Below are 5,490 nucleotides of genomic sequence, written 5' to 3' on the forward strand. Positions count from 1 at the left end.
GCTCCAACCTGGCCTATGGGCCAAAAAATCCCTCAAAATGGGGCCCTCACACATTCGTGGCCTGGGCCGACCTGACCCTCAAGCCTTTGAAGAAAGGGTAATTAGGGCCTACTTCAAAACTTAGGCCCTCCCCTAAGCCCGACCCTCATAGAAACCTCGTTAAGCCCTTATTAGGCCCTCAACATTTATCACATATATTTTAATGAATCTTCTTGCAATATATATTTTTTATTTTAGCATTAATACTCCAAACATCACTCAAAATAACCCTTATATTTTAAGTTTGCTAACTTTATAATTTCATAATAATATTTTATGAAATGAATTTAGTTTATTTTAATTAAGTAATACGACTTTAAAAATTTTGTAGTAGTTTGAAGTTTTAATTGTGAAATGCGTACATTTTTATCCTTTTTAATTAATATTTCTAAATTCATTTTGTAAATCAATGTATAACATAGTACCCGACCGGGCCTCAAGCTTGGCCCTCAAAGCCCTCTCGTGAGAGTTGAGGGGCAGGTAAAGGCTTCGAGATTTAAGCATTGGCCTGATCTGACTCGACCATCAAGGCAAATGAGGGTAAATCATGAGGGCTTCATTGTTTTTTAGGGTTGGGCTGCCCATTTGACACCCCTAGGGCCACCTTGGGATCTTCAAATTATATGGAAGTAGGTTGTGGATCTTTGCACTTTGTTGAATGCAATTTTATTGCATACTTATCGCGAAGGGAATTTTATGGCAGACGTTTTAGCCAAGCAAGGTTCTGGTTCTCAATTGGATGTTATTTTTGAAAACTTGGGCAATCTTCCTATAGAGGCTAGGAGGTGTACATTTTGCTTCAGATAGGATAGGGATTAGAAATTTTCGTCAGCCTAGAGGTTTATATTCTTGCAATCTTCTACTCCCATAGGTTATACATGGGAGTAGTTATTGACATGATTTTAGTATTGTAGGATGCATAATGTTGGTTTTGTAAAGGGGGGGGGGGGGGGGCAATATTATTCCATTTTGATGTTTAATAAACTAGTAGCTTAGGGGTTTGCTGAACCCCCTCCTCTTTAGAGGCTTTTGAAGAAAAAAAATGATTTTAGAATGATAAGATTTGTTATTCAGAAAAGACTTGTGGCACAACTTGTTGTATGTTTGTCCTAATTATTTATTTATTTGTAAAACTCGTTATCATTATCAATAAAATTTTCACTTGAAAAAAAAACAAAAAAAATAGTTTTTTTTATGTATCTCTTATTCTCTTAGACTCTTGGTCTATTTTTCTGACGGTTTTGCCCCTAACTATTTTAAATTATTGGTTTGCCTTTGAGCTTCGATCATATGGATGATTTAGCCCTTGACTTTGATTTTTATGACTGTTTTACCCCTATTCTTTTTTTAAGATATGGACGATTTTACCCCCAACGTACTTTTTTGTTTTGATTGTTTTCCCATGTTTTTTTTACTATATTGATGCTTTACCCCTCATTATGCTTTAAACAAAATGCACAACGTGTGTGCATCCATCTAGTAAATATAATACCTCGTGGGGTTTACTAGAAAGGCACCTATCCGGTGGGGAGAGGTTGTGCCCAGCTGGTAGGTAACTGAAATGCACCAAATATGTATTCCAACAAATTCCTAACGATGACGCATTTTCCGGATCATTTGGCTGCGGATTCCGTAGACACTTCGCAGTTAAGCATATGCTATGGCGGTAGTAGTTCAAGGATATGCCACCTCCTGAGAAGATGTTTGCCAGAATGAAAACCCCACACTGTTGGCTTGACATGAAGGGACGATTTCCTTACAGATTAATTTTGAGTGGATCGATCTATCCCACTATTTTAAGAGGCCAGACCCCCAAAAAAGCCCAGGTTCATCTAAGACAACATTCCCTTTAGGTCAGTGTTCGGTGTCCCAACTCCCAGTTAGTCCAAACACCTGTTTGTGCAAAATTCAGTTGAACGATGTCACCTCACCATTTCTAGTATATGTATCATGATAGGATCAAAATGGTTGAATGTATCCTTCTTTAGTTGTTAGTGTGCTTGATGTAAGATTACTAGCCCTTCTTTCTTGCCAGAATTTCTTCTGCTTGTGTTAAAATTATTATTTTCAAATTACAATTATTATTTATTAGGAATTTGGAATATTTGACATTTGATATTTATATTATTTTCAAATTATAATTATTACTTATTAGGAATTTGGAATTTGGAATATTTGATATTGGATATTTAGAGTTTAATTATATTTAGAAGTGCAGGTTTCTTGGTTATCAAGTATGACTTATCTATATAGGAAGGCCATTGTAGTTTAGTTCAGAAATTCAATTATCAATTATCAAACTATCAAATCTCCAAAACCTATTATATTTTTCTCCCTCAACTTCTACAATTCTTCTATTCAATCTTCTTCTTCCTTAAATTTATTCACTATTTTAAAGATCTCCGCATCATCCTTTTTTCTAAATCTCTTTTATTCCACATCAGTGCCATAATACTATTTCTTGGAGAAAAAAGATATGTAGAATAAAGTGAAAATTATTATAGCTTGAATTGTTTCAAGATGTCTGGCCGAAAATTTTCTAAGGTTACAATTTGAATCTAATAGCGGTGTGTATGAGTTTATCAGTAGCCTTGTTATGGATTACATAATACATCGTCTATAAATCGAAAAACATGATTAAACACAATTAGGGGGCGTTTGGCAACTCATCATAAGTCATAGCCATCGAGCTAAAAAGCTCTTTTTTTATTTTTTCACTTAACGCAGAGCATAAGCACGTTTGGGATATGATATTACAATTTTTAAAATCAAAAAGTTGAAACGAAATAGCCAAGAAGTTAGAAGTCTGTTTGGTAAAAACACTCAAGAGTACTTTCTCCTTAGCAAATACTAGCCATTAGGCCGGCCCATGGTCAGATTGTTACATTATATGTTTTTACTAATATAGTATTGCAAAATAGGAATAATAAAAGAATATGTGATTCGTTTGGTATAATCAATATTGAAGAAAAAACACACCTATTCAGTGAAGCCTTTCATTAACACAATCGGAATATTGTTCCTTCATAATGTCCTTTAAGATATAGGGTAATATATTTTTTGTAATGGAACGATTATATTTGCTAAAAATTCACCAATAGATGCATATATATATATATATATATATGGAATGACAGAAATGACATATGGAATTGACATACGCAATCTAAAAGCGGACTTGCAGATTGCTATAAGGACTAATTTTTTATAGATATTATCTCCCTACTGCATGGATAGTATCTCAACAAAAAATCAGGCCAATCAGATGTGTCTAGTCTTGTCAAAAGAGTGTTAAAATTTAGGACCGTCGGATAAATTTCAAATTTGAACTCAATTTTTGGTAGGGTTATCAATTGTATCAATTACCCAAACTCCAATCCTTCATGCAAAAGTTGAATGGGATATGAAAGGGATTTTTAGTAGTCGAATGTTTTTTGGTTTTTTAGGATTTGGTAGTTTGAAGTCTACGGGTTTTTTTTTTAAAGAATCCATTAATATTTGTGTTTGTATTGATTTAGATTACAATTACCATTAAATTACAATTACTATTAAATTGAAATCAATTTTAAACATCAGTATATATAGACCTCAAATATTCGCGACCTTCATTGACAGGAATGGCGGGGCTGACAAATACACTTAAGCGCTTGAACTATGAACTAGTATATCTAATAACAAGTGAGATACAAAACACAAAGCAAAAATTAAAAAGCAATGAAAATAGGTTACATAAGAAGCAATTTTTTGTCTTCTAAAAAACCTATATTTTTGTCTTTCTGGCTTTATATTTTTTTAACTTCAAGAGCGAACGTGCTTTTTGCTTTTGTCTTTCTAGAAAGTCAAGAAGTGGCATTTTGAGGTGTTGCCAAACGCCTCCTTACTAATGACTTAAGGAAGTCATAAAATGCCTTCATTTCTGGTGAAAGTCCCACGCTGTGGCCATCTAGGCATAAGACCACTTCATCCTCCCACAAGACGAGCCACTCCAAAACTCTTGCTCAAATGAATATTCCAAATTAACCTCACTATCCAATGGATATTTTCCATACATCGGTCTCCATTTCCTGCGAAATGCGAAAAAAAGATCACAGTTCACAAACAGATTAATAGAAAATTAAAAGAACAGAAAATTTGGTCTACACTTGTTGCTTGAATGTAATTAAGCTGTAATTAGCACTAATCGTACATCAAAACGTGATGTATCCTACATACAGCATGGATATTTGATACTATAAACTTAAAACCAGCATGCTTCTCGTCGTTTATTCACATTCCGTCTATCGTAGGAAGTATGTTTCAAGAGGAACTGAAAGAAGGTAAAATGGAAACAATTTCTGCACTTCCGGCCCCTACGTACCTTCAGTTTTAGCTTTACCCATGTTGCACCAGTAAAGAACAAGCAAATTTTCTGCAACAAAATGTGTGTACTATTTTTACTTCCAAATTGTGGATCAGTGGGTCTCTATTTATTTGTGATGAATTGTGAACATTATCCTCATTCCTGAATCACAGTCTACTCACAGAAACAAAAAACAAAAACAAAAAAGGAAACAAAACAAAAGTTACAAGTTACAACTAACCCACTTTTTTCTTTCTTTCAATTCTTTCTTTCTTTCTTCATGATATGTAATATACAAAAAATAACTACACCTCAAATAACGCACTTTCGAGCCGTGGCACGAGGTGTCCAATCTTCCAAATAAGGACATCAAGGGTCTGTGTTGAACACTTGAACTGTTGATGCGTTTGTAAAATGATTCCCATGAAAACTCCACTGTCCACTGCATATACAAGTTTTTAAAGTTCGTGATATAAATCATATAACCATGAATGGGATTTTATTTGGTCTCCTTGAGAACCATTTCGATGTAAAATTAAATGAGGGAAATGAAAAAACAGTTAAAGATAAAATTGTCAATCAAGGAGGGCATGCAGATCGAATTTCCCCCATGCATATTCCCATTTCTTTGACGTTTCTAGCTAGCTTCAATCTTACACGGTCATTGGGGCCAACCATCACGTGAAGATCACTACTACATCGTGTGTTGTAACGTCAAGAACAGTCAAATGCCCAACTTCGATATGTTTAGTAGCAATCAACACCACGTACCGGACTAACTCTCTAAGCTAAGCTACAAAATCACAAATTGGAGGGTAGCGGATGGTAGGACCATATTCATGTGAAGATCACGAGATTTCCACCCGACCTTCATAGTATGTTTACACTTTTAGAAATTAAATGTCATTTTGTGACAGTTCGATCTTTCCACATCGAACGTTGTCTATTGTGAATTTTGATCGTATTTCAAGCTTCAACTTGATACCATTAGGAGTTACCAAAAAAAAACTTGATGCCATTAGGTCTACAAGACCTTAAGAGTGCGTTTGGTACGTAACTGAGAGTGAAAACTACTTAAGAATATAATAGAGTTGGAATCCATTGGAATGGAA

General features: G+C 34.6%; 1 long non-coding RNA gene across 2 annotated transcripts; it reads right to left on the reverse strand.

The window, feature by feature from the left end:
• Positions 1-3,621: 3,621 nt before the first annotated feature.
• Positions 3,622-5,057, reverse strand: LOC147516535 (uncharacterized). Of its 2 annotated transcripts, none has more exons than XR_015213697.1 (3): positions 4,704-5,057; positions 4,397-4,552; positions 3,622-4,103 (listed from the first exon to the last, which is right to left on the reverse strand). It is a non-coding gene; the product is annotated as an uncharacterized LOC147516535 (long non-coding RNA). The 2 variants fall into 2 exon arrangements; XR_015213696.1 differs by having other exon boundaries at positions 4,690-5,056.
• Between the last annotated feature and the right edge of the window lie 433 nt (positions 5,058-5,490).

This window comes from Coptis chinensis, chromosome 2 (genome assembly GCF_015680905.1).
Source record: "Coptis chinensis isolate HL-2020 chromosome 2, ASM1568090v1, whole genome shotgun sequence".
Classification (NCBI taxonomy): domain Eukaryota; kingdom Viridiplantae; phylum Streptophyta; class Magnoliopsida; order Ranunculales; family Ranunculaceae; genus Coptis; species Coptis chinensis.